Source organism: Somniosus microcephalus, chromosome 2 (genome assembly GCF_052327205.1).
Source record: "Somniosus microcephalus isolate GS21.2 chromosome 2, FLI_Smic_1.0, whole genome shotgun sequence".
In the NCBI taxonomy this organism is placed as follows: Eukaryota; Metazoa; Chordata; class Chondrichthyes; order Squaliformes; family Somniosidae; genus Somniosus; species Somniosus microcephalus.
Genome location: NC_140988.1, coordinates 127,368,958 through 127,390,439, shown reverse-complemented (window position 1 = coordinate 127,390,439; position 21,482 = coordinate 127,368,958). Strand labels below are relative to the sequence as shown.

The 21,482-nt window shown below is 44.8% G+C and overlaps 1 protein-coding gene and 1 pseudogene across 2 annotated transcripts in view; one reads left to right on the top strand and one right to left on the bottom strand.

Annotated features, from left to right (window-relative positions):
* The window catches only part of ap1ar (adaptor related protein complex 1 associated regulatory protein), a 161,925-nt gene that overhangs the window by 6,269 nt on the left and 134,174 nt on the right, over nucleotides 1–21,482 (bottom strand). The window lies entirely within an intron of this gene.
* On the top strand, nucleotides 11,448–17,703 carry LOC147122941 (uncharacterized; annotated as a pseudogene).

The following is a 21,482-nucleotide window of genomic DNA, read 5'->3' as shown; positions in this document are numbered from 1 at the left end:
GTGTGCAGTTTTGGTCGCCTTATCTGAGGAAGGATGTTCTTGCCATGGAGGGAGTGCAGCGAAGATTCACCAGACTGATACCTGGGATGGCTGGAATGACGTATGAGGAGCGATTGGATCGATTGGGCTTATACTTGCTGGAGTTTAGAAGAATGAGAGGGGATCTAATTGAAACTTATAAAATTCTAACAGGACTAGACAGACTAGATGCAGGAAGGATGTTCCCGATGGCTGGGGAGTCCAGAACCAGGGGTCACAGTCTAAGGATAAGGGGTAAGCCATTTAGGACAGAGATGAGGAGGAATTTCTTTACCCAGAGAGTGGTGAACCTGTGGAATTGTCTACCACAGAAGGCAGTTGAGGCCAATTCATTAAATATATTCAAGAAGGAGTTAGATATATTTCTTAAGGCTAAAGGGATCAAGGGATATGGGGAGAAGGCAGGGATAGGGTACTGAACTTAGATGATCAGCCATGATCTCATTAAATGGCGGAGCAGGTTCGAGGGGCCGAATGACCTACACCTGCTCCTATCTTCTATGTTTCTATGTTGTGTTGCTGTGTGAGGACGAGGACAATCATTTAGGGGCTGCTGATGTGCGTGGAATGGTCAGTTCAGAGTGACATTAGCATAGATGAGAAAACAGGCTGCCTGCTTGGGCTCTCAAGTGCAAGGTGTTGCATGCCATGGCACAAATAGTGGTACACCATACCCTCAAAAATAAATTGGTAATATGACTTTTTAATTCTATGTGCGTTCTACGAAAATGCTAAGCATGGTCGTCTTCTTCTTAGGCAGTCCCTCGGAACCGAGGATGACTTGCTTCCACATTAAAAATGAGTTCGCAGGTGACTGATTAGTCCAATGCAGGACCTACAGTCTCTGTCACAGGTGGGGCAGATGGTGGTTGAAGGGGCGGGTTGGTGGTGTGCTTGGGTTGACGTGCGCTCCTTGCGCTTGGCTTCCGCTTGCTCCTGAAGAGACTCGAGGTGTTTGGCGCCTTCCCGGGAGCTTCTCCTCCACTTTGTGTGGTCTTGGGCCAGGGATTCCACCTGTGGCTCTCTTGCCGTGCCGGAGCTCAGAGTAGAGCGCTTGTTTTGGGAGTCTCGTATCGGGCATGTGGACAATGTGACCCATCCATTGGAGCTGATCGAGTGTGGTCAAAGCTTCGATGCTGGGGATGTTGGCCTGAGCAAGAACACTGACGTTGGTGCGCCTATCCTGCCAATGGATTTGCAGGATCTTATGGAGGCAGCGTTGGTGGTACCTCTCCAGTGCTTTGAGGTGCCTGCTGTACATGGTCCATGTCTCTGAGGCATACAGCAGGGTGGGTACCACTGCTGCTCTGTAGACCATGAGCTTAGTGCCGGGTTTGAGGTCCTGGTCTTCGAACACTCTCTTCCTCAGGCGATTGAAGGCTGCACTGGCACACTGAAGGCAGTGTTGGACATGGTATCAATATTATTGCTAACCCTCTCCAATACACCATTGCCAGTTGAAAGAACGGTAGACAATGTGTTTGCAGACCAATGTCAATAGTGCACTATACTGCCAGCATTCATGGTATGGCTCACGGTCCAACTGGGGGCCTTATGTGCCTCCATTACAGCTAGTCTGGATTTGAATTGAATTGAATAATCAGGTTTCCTTACGGCTAATTCAGTGATAAATTGTTGTCGGCATGTGCAGATAAACAGCATTTAAATTACATCTGCGCAACTCACTAGATGACACAGTACACCAAAAGTTGTGCAAGTCCTCGTACAATCGAGTTTTGAACTTGGCAAAAGGTGGCAAGCTTCTTTTCAATCCTGTCAGCACCTTACTATGGGTTTGTGAGAGCAGTTCTTGCTCAAGTCACTGCTTGGAACTGTGGTCCTTGGCCAAAAGTTAACGTTGTACCACTGGTCTGGACTGTACCATTTTGGGGTCTTTTCTGTCCTTACTCCAAATTTTCTTCAGCCTCCACATTTCAGATCACTCACACAGGTGAACCATAACTCCCTATGCCTTTGCGAGTATCTTCACTAGTCGTGCCATCTAGGTATGCATTTAGCAATGTGCCCCAAGAAAACTAAGACTAACCTTTCTATTGATTAGCCCATCGTCGATGGAGCATCACAACTTCAAATCTTGTTTTAAATGTAAATTATGCAAATTTATTTTACAAAAGATGATTAAGCAAATAACGGTGACATAAATACAGCAGAAATCTACTTTCTCAAAAGGAAAACAATAAAAGGTTGCCTCTTAATGCAAAGCTATTCTTTTGTACAATACTTTTATATGCACAGTGTTGGTTTTCTTCTTTTCTTACCACTGTGGGAATGGATGCTGGCTCAATTTCAAACCAAATCTCATCTGAGCAGCTGCAACTCCTTAAAGATCCCAGAAAACAGCTACTGGGACTTCCAGGGTTTGTAAATAACTGCATATTTGTAAATAGCATAAAAAATGTAATAAATGAATCAGTCAGTTTGCTCAAAGTAACTTGATTGCTCCCTCAAGCTTTGCAGGCGGCAGAACAAAAGTTGAAATTTTTGCATTGAGTAAGCTTGGTACAAGAATCTGGCAGAAGCTGGCTTTTAAAATGCTTATTCCTTTAATTCTATGCACAAACATATCACCAAGCTAAATCAAGACAAAAAACAACTTAATATTTGTCTCAAATTTGACCTCCAATTCTCCCTCTATTTAGAGAAGCACCAGGCTTTATAATCAGCTGGTGAAAAGCTGCAACATAAAGCTAAGCTCGACTACTTGTGCTCTCATACTATGACACCACACTTTGTATCAATTGGAATACTATTAAATTAGAGAGGAAAAGCAACCTACTAACAAGGTTAGTGGATAAACTTGTGGTCCTCTATTGACTGGGCTCACATCACAGCACTGACCAACACCACCATTGTTTGCAATTTACTTAAAAGAAAATATAAAATATACTTGTCACATTTCAGGATTTTGTGACCATTTACCATAGAAAGTATTTGGGGGAAAAAAGCTACTTTTAATGTTTTGTTTGTTAAGCTCAATGCATTCTCCCATGTTTAAAAAAGGCACCTAGATGAAAGGTGGTCAAATGTGCTAAATGGAAACATAGACATAGAAACATAGAAGATATGGGCAGGAGTAGGCCATTCGGCCCTTCGAGCCTGCTCCGCCATTCAATGAGATCATGGCTGATCATCCAAATTCAGTACCCTGTCCCTGCCTTCTCCCCATATCCCTTGATCCCTTTAGCCTTAAGAAATATATCCAACTCTTTCTTGAATATATTTAATGAACTGGCCTCCACCACCCTCTGTGGCAGAGAATTCCACAGGTTCACCACTCTTTGGGTGAAGAAATTCCTCCTCATTTCAGTCCTAAATGTCCTACCCCTTATCCTTAGACTATGACCCCTGGTTCTGGACTCCCCGACCATCGGGAACATCCTTCCAGCATCTAGTCTGTCCAGGCCTGACAGAATTTTATAGGTTTCGATGAGATCCCCTCTCAATCTTCTAAACTCCAGTGAGTATAAGCCCAATCGACGCAATCTCTCCTAATACGTCATTCCTGCCATCCCAGGTATCAGCCTGGTGAATCTTCGCTGCACTCCTTCGATGGCAAGAACGTCCTTCCTCAGATAAGGCGACCAAAACTGCACACAATACTCAAGGTGCGGCCTCACCAAGGCCCTGTATAACTGTAGCAAGGCATCCTTGTTCCTGTACTCGAACCCTCTTGCTACGAAGGACAACATACCATTTGCCTTCTTAACCGCCTGCTGCACCTGCATGCTTACCTTCAGTGACTCGTGCACAAGAACACCCAGGTCTCTTTGCACTTCCCCTTCTCCCAATCTATTGCCATTCAAATAATAATCTGCCTTCCTGTTTTTGCCACCAAAGTGGATAACCTCACATTTATCCACATTATAGTGCATTTGCCATGTTTCTGCCCAATCACCTAACCTGTCCAAATCGTACTGGAGTTGCATGACATCCTCCTCACAGCATACCCTCCCACCCAGCTTTGTGTCATCTGCAAATTTGGAGATATTACATCAAATCTCGTCCAGGTCATTAATATATATTGTGAACAGCTGGGGTCCTAGGACCGATCCTTGCGGTACCCCACTAGTCACTGCCTGCCACTCGGAAAACGACCCGTTTATTCCAACTCTTTGCTTTCTGTCCGCCAACCAGTTCTCTATCCAAGTCAATACCATGCCCCCAATCCCATGTGCCTTAATTTTGCACGCTAATCTCTTATGCGGGACCTTATCGAAAGCCTTCTGAAAGTCCAAATACACCACATCCACTGGTTCTCCCTTATCTATTTTACCAGTTACATCCTCAAAAAATTCCAGTAGATTAGTCAAGTATGATTTACCTTTTGTAAATCCATGTTGACTTTGTCCGATCCTGTCACTGCTTTCCAAGTGCTCTGCTATTACATCTTTTATAATGGACTCTAGCATTTTCCCCACTACCGATGTCAGGCTTACCGGTCTATAATTCCCCGCTTTTTCTCTGCCACCTTTTTTGAATAGTGGGGTAACATTAGCTACCCTCCAATCCATGGGTACTGTTCCAGAGTTTATTGAGTTCTGGAATATGACCAGCAATGCATCTACTATTTCTAGGGCCACTTCCTTAAGTACCCTGGGATGTAGATTATCAGGCCCTGGGGATTTATCGGCCTTCAGTCCCATCAATTTTCCTAACACCATTTCCCTACAAATACTGATTTCTTTCAGTTCCACCCTTTCATCAGACCCTATGTTCCCCAGTATTTCTGGGAGGTTATTTGTGTCCTCCTTTGTGAAGACAGAACCAAAATATGTATTTAGTTGGTCTGCCATTTCTTTGTTCCCCATTATAAATTCCCCCGATTCTGACTGCAAGGGACCTATGCTTGACTTCACCAATCTTTTTCTCTTCACATATCTATAAAAGCTTTTACAGTCAGTTTTTATGTTCCCTGAAAGCTTACTCTCATATTCTATTTTCCCTTTCTTAATTAATCCCTTTGTCCTCCTTTGTTGAATCCTGAACTGCTCCCAATCCTCAGGATTATTTCTTTTTCTGGCCAATTTGTATGTCCTCTCCTTGGATCTTATGCTATCCCTAATTTCCCTTGTTAGCCACGGTTGAGTCACCTTTCTTGTTTTATTTTTATGCCAAACTGGGATGAACAACTTCTGTAGTTCATCCATTCGGTCTTTGAATGTTTGCCATTGCCTATCCACCGTCAACTCTTTGAGTGCCATTCCCCAATTAATCCTACCCAACTCGCTCCTCAGACCATCGTAGTTTCCTTTATTTAAATTGAGGACCCTAGTTTCTGAGTCAACTACTTCATTCTCCATCTTAATGAAGAATTCGATCATATTATGATCGCTCCGACCCAAGGGGCCTTGTACAACAAGATTGCTAATTAATCCTTTCTCGTTACATAATACCCAGTCTAAGATGGCCTGATCTCTGGTTGGTTCCTCGACATATTGGTCCAGGAAACCATCCCGTAAACACTCCAGGAATTCCTCCTCCACAGTATTGTTACTAATTTGGTTAGCCCAATCTATATGTAGATTAAAGTCACCCATGATGACTGCTGTGCCCTTATTGCACGCTTCTTTAATTTCCCTTTTAATGCCATCCCCAACCTCCACCTTACTGTTTGGAGGTCTATATACCACTCCCACTAATGTTTTTTTCCCCTTAGTATTTCTCAATTCTACCCATACAGATTCCACATCATCAGAGCTAATATCCTTCATTACCATTGTGTTAATGCCTTCTTTAACCAGTAATGCTATCCCACCTCCCTTTCCTTTTTGCCTATCTTTCCTGAATATCGAATACCCCTGGATGTTGAGTTCCCAGTCTTGGCCATCCTTGAGCCACGTTTCCGTAATCCCAACCAAATCATATTCGTTTACCTTTATTTGCACAGCCAATTCATCCACCTTATTACAAATGCTCCTCGCATTAAGACACACAGCCTTCAGGCTTGTTTTTTTAACGCTCTTAGACCGATTAGAATTATTATTTACTGTGGCCACGTTTGATTTAAACCTTTGATTTCTCTGACTGCCACTTTTGTTTTTCTCCTTCCTATCTTTTGCTTTTATCCTTGTTTCCCTTTCCTCTGTCTCCCTGCTCAGGTTCCCAACCCCCTTCCATTTTAGTTTAAACCCTCCCCTACAGCACTAGCAAATCCCCTAGGGCATCGGTTCCAGCCCTGCCCAGGTGCAGACCGTCCGGTTTGAACTGGTCCCACCTCCCCCAGAACCGGTTCCAATGTCCCAGGAACTTGAATCCCTCCCCCTGGCACCATTCCTCTAGCCACGTATTCATCTGAAGTATCCTTCTATTTCTACTCTGACTAGCACGTGGCACTGGTAGCAATCCTGAGATTACTACCTTTGAGGTCCTGTTTTTTAATTTACCTCCTAACTCCCTATATTCCGCTTTTAGGACCTCATCCCGCTGTTTACCTACATCGTTGGTGCCTATATGCACCACGACAACTGGCTGTTCACCCTCCCCTTCCAAGATGTTCTGCAGCCGCTCGGAGACATCCTTGACCCTTGCACCAGGGAGGCAACACACCATCCTGCAGTCTCGTTTGCGGCCGCAGAAACACCTATCTATTCCCCTTACAATTGAATCCCCTATTACTATAGCTCTACCACTCTTTTTCCTCCCATTCTGTGCAGCAGAGCCACCCCTGGTGCCAGGAAGTTGGCTGCTGCTGCCTTCCTCTGATAAGCCATCCCCCCCAACAGTACTCAAAGTGGTGTATCTGTTGGAGAGGGGGAAGTTGGTTTCCCCCAAAGACTAAACAAGAAGTATTTTTTAGCTTCATGGAAAAGAGACAGACAGTCAGAAGCTTTTTAGGAGATTTGGAAAGGCTATGAGGGCAGTCCAGTTTTTGAATAGAGAGCACAAAAGCTTTAGGCAGGCTCAAAGTCAGAAAAGTGCTGACGATACATGTAAGACGACATCTTGTAAGAAAGCCCACCGACATGGGGAAGCAAGGTGTGATCTTTCCTTTTTACTATGAGAATTGTAAGGCGTTAAAAGGATTTCTAGAATTAAAGTGAGTCTCCTGTCTTTGCTTAGGAATGTAGAACGATAGATAAGACAGGACAAACAAGATTTTAATAGAATAAGGTAATCACCTCATTACTAGAGTCGAAACAGATAAGTTAGCATGCTCATGCTGTAGAGATGGGTCTCTGCGAACCATTCAGCAACCTCGCTGATAAGAGGCAACGAATGGATGCAGCCCCTCTAATAAACTATACACCAATCAATGATCATAGAAGGGTCACGCACGAGGGGTGCATGCACCAAGTTAGGTATAATTGTTGCATGTATTTGATGGAAGAATCCTCTCTCAGGCAGCCAAGACTGAGACGTTCCCCCTGCATATGCTTGAATAAAGATCGTGAAACTTATCCAAGGTGTCCGTCTGGTGAATTCGTGGTCGCTATAGGGCAAGCGTCGACCCCTTATTTCAAGAGTAACCTAGGGGCAACGTAACGACCCCAGCGATCTTAAAAGAATGGCCAACGGGTATGACTGGGGACCAGTGGGGTCCCTAGTAAAAATGCTAACAGGAAAGAACGTGAAACTAATAGATACAATGAAGAAAAAGGGGTGGCAGCCTGAGGACCCACCAGATAGGCAGAGAAAGTGGTGGGACAGTCAAAAAAAAAAAGAGCAGGCCCAGATAATAATACTTGCCTGTTACCGGGAACAAATAAGGGAGATAGAGGATTTGCTGAGTGAAAGGAATCTTAAAAGGAATGCTGGAATCTCAGTTTGTGTGAGAGTGTGTGTTAAAAGTGTGGAAGTTTTCTGTCTTTGAAAGTGTCTGTTGGGTTTGTTTTAGCCCCACCCACTCTTTTGTATAGAGAGCTAAAAGCTGTTTAACTCTTTGAAGACTTGTCTTGAATGATGGAGAAGCGTGTGCTGTTTTAAGTGTGTTAATTGTTTTACAAAGGATAAGCTTCAGCCTTGAAGATACAGTTGCCAATGTGCCTGGAAGAAAATGAATTTGAATGTTTACAAGGCATGGGTGATTGTTTCTGTGTTAATGTGGCTTCTTTCTTTTCCAAGTGATACTGGTTAGTTTAAAAAAATTGATCTGGATTAAATTGGAGTTATGAGGTTAATTAACCTATTAAAACCAGACTTTCATTGTGGCCACGGTGAAATTCTGGTTGGTGTAAATTTGTGTAGACCGCATTGAATAAGATAACTCCGCGAGAACATCCAATAGTGGCAGGTCCCTCTACAATATTTAATGGTCTGAAGCCAGATTTTAAGATATTCACCGTGCTTGATATAGCGAACGGATTTTGGGCCATACCCTTAGATGAAGGATCTCAAGGGAAATTTGACTTCTCCGTACGGGGAAAACAGTATACATGGACTAGAGTACCGCAGGGATTCCAAAATAATCTGAGCATATTTCACCGAGTATTGTCAGGAATCCTGGAACCAATAAACGTAGGAGAAGGAAGCACCCTCTTACAATGGTGCAGAATATCCGATCCCTACGGGTGGGTACGCGTTGTGTACTCACCCGTAGGGACATTGGAAATGCCGGTTTCAGGCATGCACTGCGTATGCGCTGGAAACCGACATATACGATCTGTCAAAAAAGCTCTTGACAGATCCTCCGGCTGCCCGGGAGAAGGGCCTTTGCGGGCGGAGAGTTCCGCTTTTTGGAGACACTTACAATTCTTGCGCCTGGTAAAAGCAGGTGTAAGGTCTGCTTTTACCAGGATAAGAGTTGAAAAAAGTTTAAAAAATAATAATTTTCCACTGATTTATCATTTAAAAATACTTTAAAGAAAGGTAAGTTTATTTTTAGCCCCGTTAAAAACTTTAATTAATTTTTTCAAAAAATAAAATTTTTGTTTAAAATACTTAATTTATTGTAATTTAAAGTCATTTTAAAAATGGGATAAAAAAAAAATTAAAGTTTTACTATGTTTTGGGGGTGATCTCTATTCATACATTTCACAGGAAGACCTGTCAAATATATGAAGGGAGATTCCCTTCTGATTGGCTCCCCATGGTCCATGTGATCCCAGGGGCGCTGCGAACTGCCTGCGCCTCTGTGATACGTGGGCCCTGCACACCGGCAGTTTGGAGAGGCCCAGCAGCGGAACTCTGCGCCTCCCGGGAGCCCTCCGGTCCAGGCGCAGATTTTTCCAGATCGTAGCCCTCTGCCCGCAGGAGGCCTGCGATTGGAATATCTGGGCCAATATGTGGATGATATCCTTATCGCCTCCCGTACCGAACAACAGCACATTCTAGCCTTGACTACAGTACTGGGAGCCCTACAGAATGTGGGACTAAAGGTAAACCTTAGAAAGGCACAGGTAGGGAAGGATGAAGTAACCTACCGTTGATACATAATAACACAAGGGAGGAGGCAAATGTCCAAAGACAGAAAGGAGACTATTAGAATGATGCAGAGGCCAGGAACTGTCAAAGGGGTCAGGCGGGTACTAGGGCTATTTAATTATTGCCGGAACTTTATCCCAGAATATGCAGAAATGGCCCAACCTATACAGGATTTGATCAAAGGGGGGAAACCATCCCAGGAGCCGGTGGATTGTGGCCCCGACCAAGAAACAGCGTTTTTAAAGTTAAAACAAGCCCTCGTAAGTGCCCCTGCCCTGGGATTACCAGACCAGAATAGGCCATCTATAACTACCACAGTAAGGGTCATTACAATGCAGTAGTAACCCAGGTGCTTGGGGATAGACAAAGGCCGGTAGCGTACTACTCCACTAAGCAGCAACCTGTAGCTGCAGGATTGTCCAGATGCGTTGCTGCTCTCGACTGCGCTATGTGGGCCATCAGAGTTAGTGAACCAATAGTGATGTCAGGACAAATTATTCTACATACCCAGCATACCCTAGTAGAGTTGCTTAACAAGGGAAGGCTAAGAACTGTATCAGATGCACAAAGGGCCACATGGGAGGCAATGCTCATACCCCCCAATGGCACAGTAACAATAATAAAAGACAACGATAGTAATCCCACACAGGGGATTATAACGGAAGGAGAGGAACATCAGTGTAACCTGACAGGAAGTGAAAAGGAAAGTAGTCATGTTAGTGAAACCCCGCTCGAGGAAGCGGAAATGGATCTCTATGTAGATGGGTCCCAGCGATATATAGACGGGACACCACGAACAGGATGGGCAGTGGTAGATGGCAATGGACAGGTTAAAAGGGAAGGTCGGCTAGAAGGAAGCCTATCGGCTCAGGTAGCGGAATTGGTGACTCTCACCAAGGCCCTAAGGTTAGCCGAAGGAAAAAGGGTAAACATATATACAGACAGTCGATACACCTTTGGGGTGGTGCATGATTACATGGTAGCCTGGAGTAGGCGAGGATACATGACATCAGGAGGAGGGCCCATAAAACACGAGAATATAATCCAAGGAATTAGTGGAAGCCTCCCTCCTACCCCAAGAGTGCACAATAATAAAAATTAAAGCACACAATAAGATTACTGACCGACACCAACAGAGCAATGAATGGGCAGATGAGGCAGCCAAGAGGGCAGCTGAGAAAGGTAATCTGACCAATGAAGCCCAAGTCAGTGCGTGTGCAATTGGGCCCGAAGAGGTGAACGTGCTTAAGATACAGGGAGAAGCCACCCCGTGGGAAAAGGAGGGGTGGAAACAGATGGGAGCCCAACAAGGGATAGATGGGGTTTGGAGGAAAGACGGTAATGTGGCAGCCCCAGAGTGCATACGACAAAGCCTGCTGGGTATATACCATGGGTACGCACATACCGGTAAAACAAGTATGACGAGTTCGATGTCTCGATGTTGGTGGTGGAAAGGAATGGGTAGAGATATAGAAAATTACTGCAGAAAATGCCTGACATGCGTCAAATATAACCCCAGTGGGAAAATAAAGGTCAGAATGGGACACCAACCCCGACCAAAGGGACCCTGGGAAAACTCAGATAGATTTTACCGGGTCGATACCCAGCCAAAAGGGGAAATCATACTGCTTGGTTATAATAGATCAGTTTACAAGATGGATAGAAGCTTTCGCCACTAGAAATTGCTCAGCCGAAACGGTGGCTAGAATCTTAGCTGAGGAAATAATACCCAGGTGAGGAATGCCACTGCAGTTGGACTCAGGTCAAGGTACACATTTTACGGGAAAGGTGATGAAACAGGCATGCACCCTACTGGGATTAGATAGAAATTCCATATCCCATACCATCCGGAGACATCCGGATTAGTGGAACGAATGAATAGGACCTTAAAGACAGCATTAGCCAAGGCAATTGAAGAGACCGGACAGGGATGGGTGGACATGTTACCCCGAGTCCTGATGAAATTAAGGGCAAGCCCTAGCCGGACTACAGGACTGACGCCTTTTGAGTTAATGACAGGAAGAGCAATGAGACTGCCCGAGGTACTGGTCACAGGAAGTGAGGACGTAGGACCATATAAAGACAGAATACGGAGGTTTGTGACGGAACTCTGCAAGGAACTACACGACCGGAAAGCACAGGCTAAGAGTCCAGCAAGTAATTAAAGACTTAGAGAACGACACCAAGGAACAGAAAGTCCAAATACCCCAGGTAGGCAGTCAGGTAATGGTAAAGATAAACCCAGAGAAACCAGAGTTCTTGCCAAAATGGACCGGCCCCCATCAGGTAATAATGGTAAGTGACACGTGCGCATGCGTAGATATAAGGGGCACCAGCAAATGGAAACACTGGACCCAGTAGAAAAGGCATGGACCCTAACTAACCGGTGACGACCGGGAAATATTATGTTTTACAGGATCTTATCCCTTATAGGGGGAGCTACGGGAGAAGCTGTGCAGGCCGGCCAAAAGAACCAACAATTAAAGAAACTCGAGCGACGTTAGCTGTGATCAGGAGCAAGGGACATTAACAATGACAATCGGAACAACCCCAAACTTAATTTGTAGTATCGGACTAACAGGTATCAGCATATTCAACGATATATCAGCATCTCCTGTGTGCCAGCCGGGTCTAAGAGGGATGGTAGTGAGATGGAAAGAGGTTGGCACCATATGTTTCAAGAAGAATAGTGATGAGATATTCTCATGTGTGCCGGATAAAGGGGTGCAAGTAAGATGCGAGCTAGATTACATTCAATTCTCTGGATACCCCCAACAAGGGGAGGATGAATGGGGAATCTGCCCAATCTCCCAAAGCTCCCAATGCCCAGACTCACATTATTGGTGTTGGAAGATTAGCCCTCGCAATGACCCCACTACTACTAAACAACCCACCCCTTCGTCCCCCACAACAGTCCCCACCACCACGGCCCCAGCACCACCTACGTGCCCAACTGTGAAATCTGGAGCAAAAGGGGGATTGGTAATAAAGAAAACCAAGGATAAAATACACTTTGGGGTACGCCAACAAATAATTACAGTGTTCCTAAACCTAACGGCTATAACCATCCCCAGCTTTTGTGGAAAGGAAACCATAAACCTGTGCAATAACTTGACCCTACGAGCACTTGAAGGCCCTGAATCAAGAACCATGACATTTAATGTGAAAAGGAGGACAGGTAGAAAGGGGGACCGGGAGAAAAGAGGGATACTAGAAATGGTAGGTGCGGGATACGCAGCAGGGGTTGCGACTGTGAACACTATAGACCTGCATACCATAGACGATCGGGTTGATGCCCTAATCTGAATCTTACAAGGATTGTTGGGTAGGGAAGGGGATAACCAAAGACTGCAGGCACAGCTAGGTGATGGCGCGGAGGGAGAATTGCTACAAGTGGCCCACAGATTACAGGACCACGCCAGAACTATAAATTTGATAAACAAAGCGGGGGAAGACGTGAGCCGGCAACTACAGTCGTAAATAGTTTGCGCAGGGTACGGAGCATGGATACTCAGTGAAGTATAACATAACCAAAATGAAGTGCCGGATTGGATACCGAATGATGTATTTACCAATTGGACCTTAGATAAAAACATGACTCATGCGTGTGAGGTACGGAGGAATAGTCATGCTTGGATACCAAAAGCTAGATGCATAACCGGACATTTAAATATAATAGGATTTGTACTATCAACACCGCAGTATGATGTAACAAAGGGAGATCCCTTAAAGCAAACAAACAATATAGGGGAGATAAGGAATCAAACTCGCTTGCGCTACCCTGACTTGTTCTCTTTAATCACATGTCTGGACAACAGTACAAGGGGTATTAACATAGATGATTGTTATAAAAATAATCAAGTTGTTTTATGCCGAGATCCACCAAGAATGACTGTGGATATGGCTGAATGGAAGGGTGCAAACTGAGTATCACGCCAATAACATGGGATTCCGAAACAACCGCCGCCCCGTGAGGGAATGGAGAATGGTGTGTGAGCACCAAGGCACCCAATATGACAGTTATGAATAAGGGAGGGACCATCTCCTGTGCTATCACGGATACTGACTTCTGCTTTACGCCACAAGAAGAGACACATATAAACAGGTATATCATATATCCTGAACTAAAAGAAAGAACCATTAATGGGGCAGTGACGGACACTATCCGAGAAGGGTATACAAAGGCAATAAGGCCACAAGGAAAACCGATACCCGAACTGAACAAAAAACAGACCCAACAGGAGCATGACATTCAGAAGCAGAGACGAAAGTATGTTATTTTGATGGAAGAAATAGATAAGCTACAAAAGGACACTGAAGAAATGTTGGCTAGTCGGTCTTGGTATACTAAGTTTTGGCATGCTGGACTCAATGTGCAAATACACCCCTGGATAAGGATAATATCTCATGTATTGGTTGTCGTACAAGGCGTTGTATTGGTGATCTTGTTGTTGTTATCCTGTCAAAAATGTAGCAGGAATAAGAGACAAGCCATAGCGAGAGCGATAATTAAAAAACTGGCAAATTTAAACAGTCCGGCAGAAAGGACTTATCTTATATAACCTCGATGGGAAAGCCAACAGGCCGATCCTGCAGTTTGGGAAGCAGCTACTCAAGCAGAGGGACAAACCTGGGGCTCACCCACTCGAAAGTAATAGGGTAATGGCCTGGCTTGGGCACACAGCCAAGGGCCATAAGGGGGGATTGTAAGGGGTTAAAAGGATTTCTGGAATTAAAGTGAGTAGAAACAATAAGAATAAGGCAAGTAAGCTCATCTCCTGTCCTTGCTTAGGAATGTAGAACGATAGATAAGACAGGACAAACACGATTTTAATAGAATAAGGTAATCACCTCATTACTAGAGTAGAAACAGATAAGTTAGCATGCTCATGCTGTAGAGATGGGTCTCTGCGAACCATTCAGCAACCTCTCTGATAAGAGGCAACGAATGAATGCAGCCCCTCTAATAAACTATACACCAATCAATGATCATAGAAGAGTCGTGCACGAGGGGTGCATGCCCCGAGTTAGGTATAATTGCTGCATGTATTTAATACTCATTGGAAGAATCCTTTCTCGGGCGGCTGAGACTGAGATTTTCCCCCTGCATATGCTTGAATAAAGATCGTGAAACTTATCCAAGGCGCTCGTCTGGTGAATTAGTGGTTGCTATTGGGCAAGCGTCAACCCCTTATTTCAGGGGGTTCGCTTGAGAGGAGGGAAGACTTCTCTTTTACACCAACTAGCATACATTGCATTGATTGAACTAAGTGAATCTGATAATAGCTATTGCTCACTCACCGTGAAATAAAGCAACTTAACAATTCATATCAAGGTTTTCCAAAGTGTTCGCTCAGTTTGGCTTTGGAAATTTGAAGAAACATTTGTGCGATGGACACAAATATCCAATCCAGTTCACACGGGGATGCTATTGCATAAGGATCTATAGGACCTATAGGAGAGTCAACTTCTATAAAAGACACACCGACTGCTTAAAAGAGCAACTGATGCCACTGAACCACCCAAGGTGGTAGTCACGGCAGACCTTAATCTGCAATAACACCCTTCATTAAAAAGTCAGTAGATCAAGCATGGATCCCAAAGATAATGACCCTGATATTTGCAGAAGGCTGAAAACGACTGAAGAACCCGGGGACATGGAGGTCCTGCCGCACTTAACGGCAGGGCCTCTCATTTTTTTGTTCCGTTTCTCACCCAGCAGCTGGCGAAATTGACAGTCTGGTGGGCAGGTGGGAGGGAAAACTAGCGGCAGGTGGCCGCAGTTGGGGATCCATGGCGACGGCCCCTCGCAATCGTTGGGGGGTTGGGGGGGGGAGAAAAGAGGCCATGATCGGCAGGGGGTGAGGCTGAAGGCTTCATTGAGGGATCCGGGGGAGGGGGTGGGGGGAAAGAGGGGGAACACTCCTGCCCCTCAAGGAGTGCTGAAAAAGGCACCAGAAATTCGGGTCCCCACGGGTGAGTACGCGCTGGGTACTCACTCGTAGGCCCTACAAAAGTTTCGGTTTCGTGCATGCACTGCGCATGCGCGGGAAACCGGAACTTCCGTTCCCTTAAAGGAAGGGGTTCACAGGCCGAACGCGTGCGCCGGAGAGGCAGCACGTACACCTGGAACTTCTGGTTTTTTTGCGGGAGGGAGAGTCCCCAGGAGCTACGCTTTTAAAAAGCAGTCGCAAGGCCTGCTTTTAACAAGGTAAGTGGTGAATTAAGTAAAATTCCTCGGAGTCCACATCACGGAAGACCTCTCCTGGTCCCTCAATACCTCCTCTCTGGTGAAGAAGGCCCAGCAGCGCCTATATTTCCCAAGGAGGCTGAAGGGATGTAACCTGTCACCCCTAATCCTCTCTTAACTTTTACCGCTGCACAATAGAGAGCATCCTGACGAACTGTATCACAGTATGGTATGGCAGCTGTAGCTACTATGACCGGAAAGCCCTGCAGCGGGTAGTCAAAACTGCCCAACGCATTACCGGCACCCGGCTACCGACCATAGAGCACATATACCAGAAACGCTGTTTACGGGGGTCACGGACCATCATCAAAGACCCTACCCACCCCAGCCACAGTCTGTTCGCTCTCCTGCCATCTGGGAGACGCTACAGATGCATTCGCACCCGAATGACCAGATTTAGGAACAGCTTCTTTCCCAGGGCTGTCATCCTACTGAACTCCACAAATAAACTCTAAAGCCTGCACATCTGCCAATGCACTTTATTATGGTTATGGTTATGTTAATGTATTACAAGCCAAATGAATGTTGAATGTTTAAATGTCTCAATCTAAATGTACCTACATTTCGTTGTACTGCACTTGTGCACTAACAATGACAATAAAGTTGATTATGATTATTATGATTAAAACATTTTTTCCACAGGTTTATTATTTTTAAATACTTTAAAGAAAGGCAAGTTTATTTTTAGCCCCGCTAAAAACTGTAATTAATTTTTCAAAAACTTAAATTATTGTTTAAAATAGTTGTTTATGTAATTTATAGTTATTTAAAAAAATATATATTTGAAGTTTTAGTTATGTTTTGGGGCTGAACTCTAATCATAGATTTGACAGATTCCTTGCTACAATTGGCCCACGCTTCGAACTAACTGCGCCCCTGGGATACGCAAGCATTGCGCACCAGCAGTTGGAGCAGGCCCAGGATCGGAATCCCACGCGGGTCCACAGCACAACGGCCAGCGCGCTAGGTAAGTGCAGGTCAGGGGCTTGCACCCGCGGGAAGCCTCCGACCCGAATTTCTGGATTACCTTGTGGAGCTGACAGCTCCAGCCTTTCTTTCACTGCCGGGTTTTCCGACCCCTGGGAAACACACGTAGCAGCAGTGAACTTTAAAGCGGGCTCCCAATTGCAATGTGGGAGCCCGATTCAAATATGTTAATGAAGTGTCCCGCCTCGCCACGGAGGGGCACTTGGACGCCCAGATATCCGTCACCATAAAAAAGGCGGTGGGCGCGTGCGCAACGTGTTGGGGACATGGTCCCCGTATTTACATCTTTAACCCCCCCGCCGAGGGGTAATATTGAGGCCAATGTTTCAGAGTGTCTACTAACCGTGGTCGTCTTGGCGCAGTGTTACCAACCTGCTACCAAACATTATTTAGTCCCAATGATAGTCTGCAGAAAAATATGCATAAAGGAGAGAGTAGGGGGAAAAAAGGAAGACAATTCACTCCTGCAGAAGTGGGAAATTTTATTCAGAGCAAGTTCAGATCCGCAATCTTAATTGCCATTCCTATCAATAATTGAGATTAGTTCATTCTTGCTCGCGGAGGGGTGGGGATGGGGGGGTGGTGAGGGTTACTGGCAGGACCAATCTCGTCCCGATAAATAACTTCACTACTTTGTTTAGTTCTTGTTTTTTTGAAAAAGGAACGAGCCATTGTCGTACATGTTATTTCAAGATTGTCACTTCCTATGTTGAAACCAAAATTCAAAGAAACTCACTGGGTCAGTTAGAAAAAGGGTAATCATTACATGTTAAAGCAACAAGTCTAATTTTGCTTAATTTATACTGGTATAAAATACTGCAGGAACATTTTAATTGCTTGTTTCATTTGCATAAAGATCAAACTGGGTCTTTAATCAATAGATCAGAATGATTTGTTTCTTTGATTTAACTAGCAGAATTGTTCCCTTGAATTTAAAAGAACTGGTTTGCTCAATGTGAAGATGTTTTTTGTCCAACACAGAATTGAGAAGTGTTGGTATCTCTCAGGATATTCACCATTGTATCTGTGACATTTCATTACTGTAAAAAATGTTTTGGCCATTACATTTCATGCTACTTAATAACAAATTACTTAAAAGTCCTCTTTCCTTACAACATAAACAACCACCAGGACTCCCTAAAGTCTTGACCTCAGTAAACAAAATGCACTCCGCAGAACTACACTGTGAAATCTAGGATGGATGGCATCAAAAGGGTACAACAACCTCCTGACCCAAATTAAACTTGGAGGTGAACAGACAGAGTATACCAGAGTGAGCAAGTAACGGAGTGAGGTGGGAACAGAGTGAAAACAGTACATCTATACTGGAAATTTGCTCAAGCGTAAATTCAGAGCAGGATTAATTAGCAATCTTGTTGTACGAGGCCCCTTGGGTCGGAGCGATCATAATATGATTGAATTCTTCATTAAAGTGCAGAATGAAGTAGTTGACTCAGAGACTAGGGTCCTGAATTTAAATAAAGGAAACTATGATGGTCTGAGGCGCGAGTTGGGTAGGATTGATTGGGGAATGTCACTCAAAGGGTTGACGGTGGATAGGCAATGGCAAACATTCAAAGACAGCATGGATGAACTACAGAATTTGTTCATCCCAGTTTGGCATAAAAATGAAACAAAAAAGTGACTCAACCGTGGCTAACAAGGGAAATTAGGGATAGCATAAGATACAAGGAGAGGACATATAAATTGGCCAGAAAAAGCAGTAAACCTGAGGATTGGGAGCAGTTTAGGATTCAACAAGGGAGGACAAAGGGATTAATTAAGAAAGGAAAAATAGAATATGAGAGTAAGCTTTCAGGGAACATAAAAACTGACTGTAAAAGCTTTTATAGATATGTGAAGAGAAAAAGATTGGTGAAGTCAAGCGTAGGTCCCTTGCAGTCAGAATCAGGGAAATTTATAATGGGGAACAAAGAAATGGGTAACCAACTAAATACATATTTTGGTTCTGTCTTCACAGAGGACACAAATAACCTCCCAGAGATGTCGGGGAACATAGGTTCTGATGAAAGGGAGGAACTGAAAGAAATCAGTATTTGTAGGGAAATGGTGATGGGGAAATTGATGGGATTGATGGCCGATAAATCCCCAGGGCCTGATAATCTACATCCTAGGGTACTTAAGGAAGTGGCCCTAGAAATAGTAGATGCATTGCTGATCATCTTCCAACATTCGATGGAATCTGGAACAGTACCCATGGATTGGAGGGTAGCTAATGTTACCCCACTATTCAAAAAAGGTGGTAGAGAGAAAACAGGGAATTACAGACTGGTAAGCCTGACATCGGTAGTGGGGAAAATGCTAGAGTCCATTATGAAAGATGCAATAGTAGAGCACTTGGAAAACAGTGACCGGATCGGACAAAGTCAACATGGATTTACAAAAGGTAAATCGTGCTTGACTAATTTACTGGAATTTTTTGAGGATGTAACTAGTAAAATAGATAAGGGAGAACCAGTGGATGTGGTGTATTTGGACTTTCAGAAGGCTTTCGATAAGGTCCCGCATAAGAGATTAGCGTGTAAAGTTAAGGCGCATGGGATTGGGGGCAAGGTATTGACTTGAATAGAGAACTGGTTGGCAGACAGAAAGCAAAGAGTTGGAATAAACGGGTCTTTTTCCAAATGGCAGGCAGAGACTAGTGGGGTACTGCAGGGATTGGTCCTTGGACCCCAGCTATTCACAATATATATTAATGATCTAGACAAGGGAACTAGATGTAATAGCTCCAAATTTACAGACGACACAAAGCTGGGTGGGCGTGTGTGCTGTGAGGTGGATGCAGAGAAACTACACGATGATTTGGACAGTTTGGGTGATTGGGCAGAAGCATTGCAGTTGCAATATAATGTGGATAAATGTGAGATTATCCACTTTGGTGGTAAAAACAGGATGGCAGATTATTATCTGAATGGCAATAGATTGGGAAAAGGGGAAGTGCAACGAGACCTGGGTGTCCTTGTGCACCAGTCGCTGAAAGTAAGCATGCAGGTGCAGCAGGCGGTTAAGGCGGCAAATGGTATGTTGGCCTTTGTAGCGAGAGGGTTTGAGTACAGGAACAAGGATGTCTTGCTGCAGTTGTACAGGGCCTTGGTAAGACCACACCTTGAGTGTGCAGTTTTGGTCACCTTATCTGAGGAAGGATGTTCTTGCCATGGAAGGAGTTCAGCGAAGATTCACCAGGCTGATACCTGGGATGGCAGGAATGATGTATGATGAGAGATTGGGACAATTGGGCTTGTACTCGCTGGAGTTTAGTAGAATGAAAGGGGATCCCATTGAAACTTATAAAATTCTGACAGGACTGGACAGACTAGATGCAGGGAGGATGTTCCCGATGGTCGGGGAGTCCAGAACCAGGGGTCACAGTCTAAGGATAAGGTGTAGGCCATTTAGGACAGAAATGAGGAGGAATTTCTTCACCCAGAGAGTGGTGAACCTGTGGAATTCTCTACCACAGAAGGCAGTAGAGGCCAATACATTAAATATATTCAAGAAGGAGTTGGATATATTTCTTAAGGCTAAAGGGATCAAGGGGTATGGGGAGAAAGCAGGGACCGGGTACTGAACTTGGATGATCAGCCATGATCGCATTGAATGGTGGAGCAGGCTCAAGGGGCCGAATGGCCTACTCATGCTCCTATCTTCTATGTTTCTATGTTAGAGGGGGAAAGAGGAGCACAGTACTTTAATAAAGTTTAAGTGTCGCCAACTTGCGCTCAAGATCTCAGATTTGAGGCAGAGTTGGACACAACCTGACACATCAGGAGGTCAGGGAGTCGACCATTTCTCAGATGGGGCCAGAGAGATATTTCTGGACAATGTGAGACAATGAAGAGAGCCATCTCTTTGGCAGTGAGGGCTGCAAGCCACAAGAGCAGCAGTTCAAGGAGAATGCCACCTCCACCAGACTGGAAGATGAATCAAAAAAATCTTAATGTCGTTAAACAATCATTTTAGGAAGAAACAACATTAAGACCTTTCATTAATGTAGTGTATTAGGAGCGACTCTTTGACTTAGTGGTAGCATTCCTGCCTCCGAGTCAGAATATGCAGGGTTCAAACCCCGCTCCAGACAATTATAAGGAGTGGAGACTGAAGTTCAGGCTCTGAATTCTGGGTTCACATCCAACAGGATATTCATGTTTGGTGGGTATGGGTAGCTGCCCTCATTGTATGGGTTGTGGAGCACATAAATCCATCCCGCCAATTAAGACTAGCCATCCTATCGGCTGGTATAAAGATGGTTACAGACATGGAAAGAGCATCATGTTGCAGCCTGTCACACTGGTTTAGCCATTCACCACCAGATCTGGCAGGACCAAATAAAGCACTATCGAGTTGTGCTCTCATCTGCCAAAACTGCTCACTATGCAAAGATGACCCCCAGCTTCTTTTCTCTATTGTGAACCATCTTCTTCAGTCCCTCTCCCCCACTCTCACCTCCAACAACAAGTGTGAGGAGCTCATGGGCTTCTTTGTCACTAAGATTGAGACCATTCGATCAGCTGCCTGTGCCCAGGGAGCCAAACTTCCTCTAAGGATCCTCCTTGCCATAGCCCTGAACTCTCATCCTTCTCTAGTTTCTCTCCTATCTCCCCATATGCCCTCTCCGAGCTCATCTTGTCCATAAGACCCACCGCCTGCTCCCTCGACCCTATTCCTACTAAACGGCAGACCACCCAACTTCCCTTCCTGGCTCCCACGTCAGCTGATATTGTTAACGGTTCTCTCTCCTCAGGTACCGTCATCACCCCCTCCTCAAAAAGCCAACCCTTGACCCCTCCATCCTTGCAAACTACAG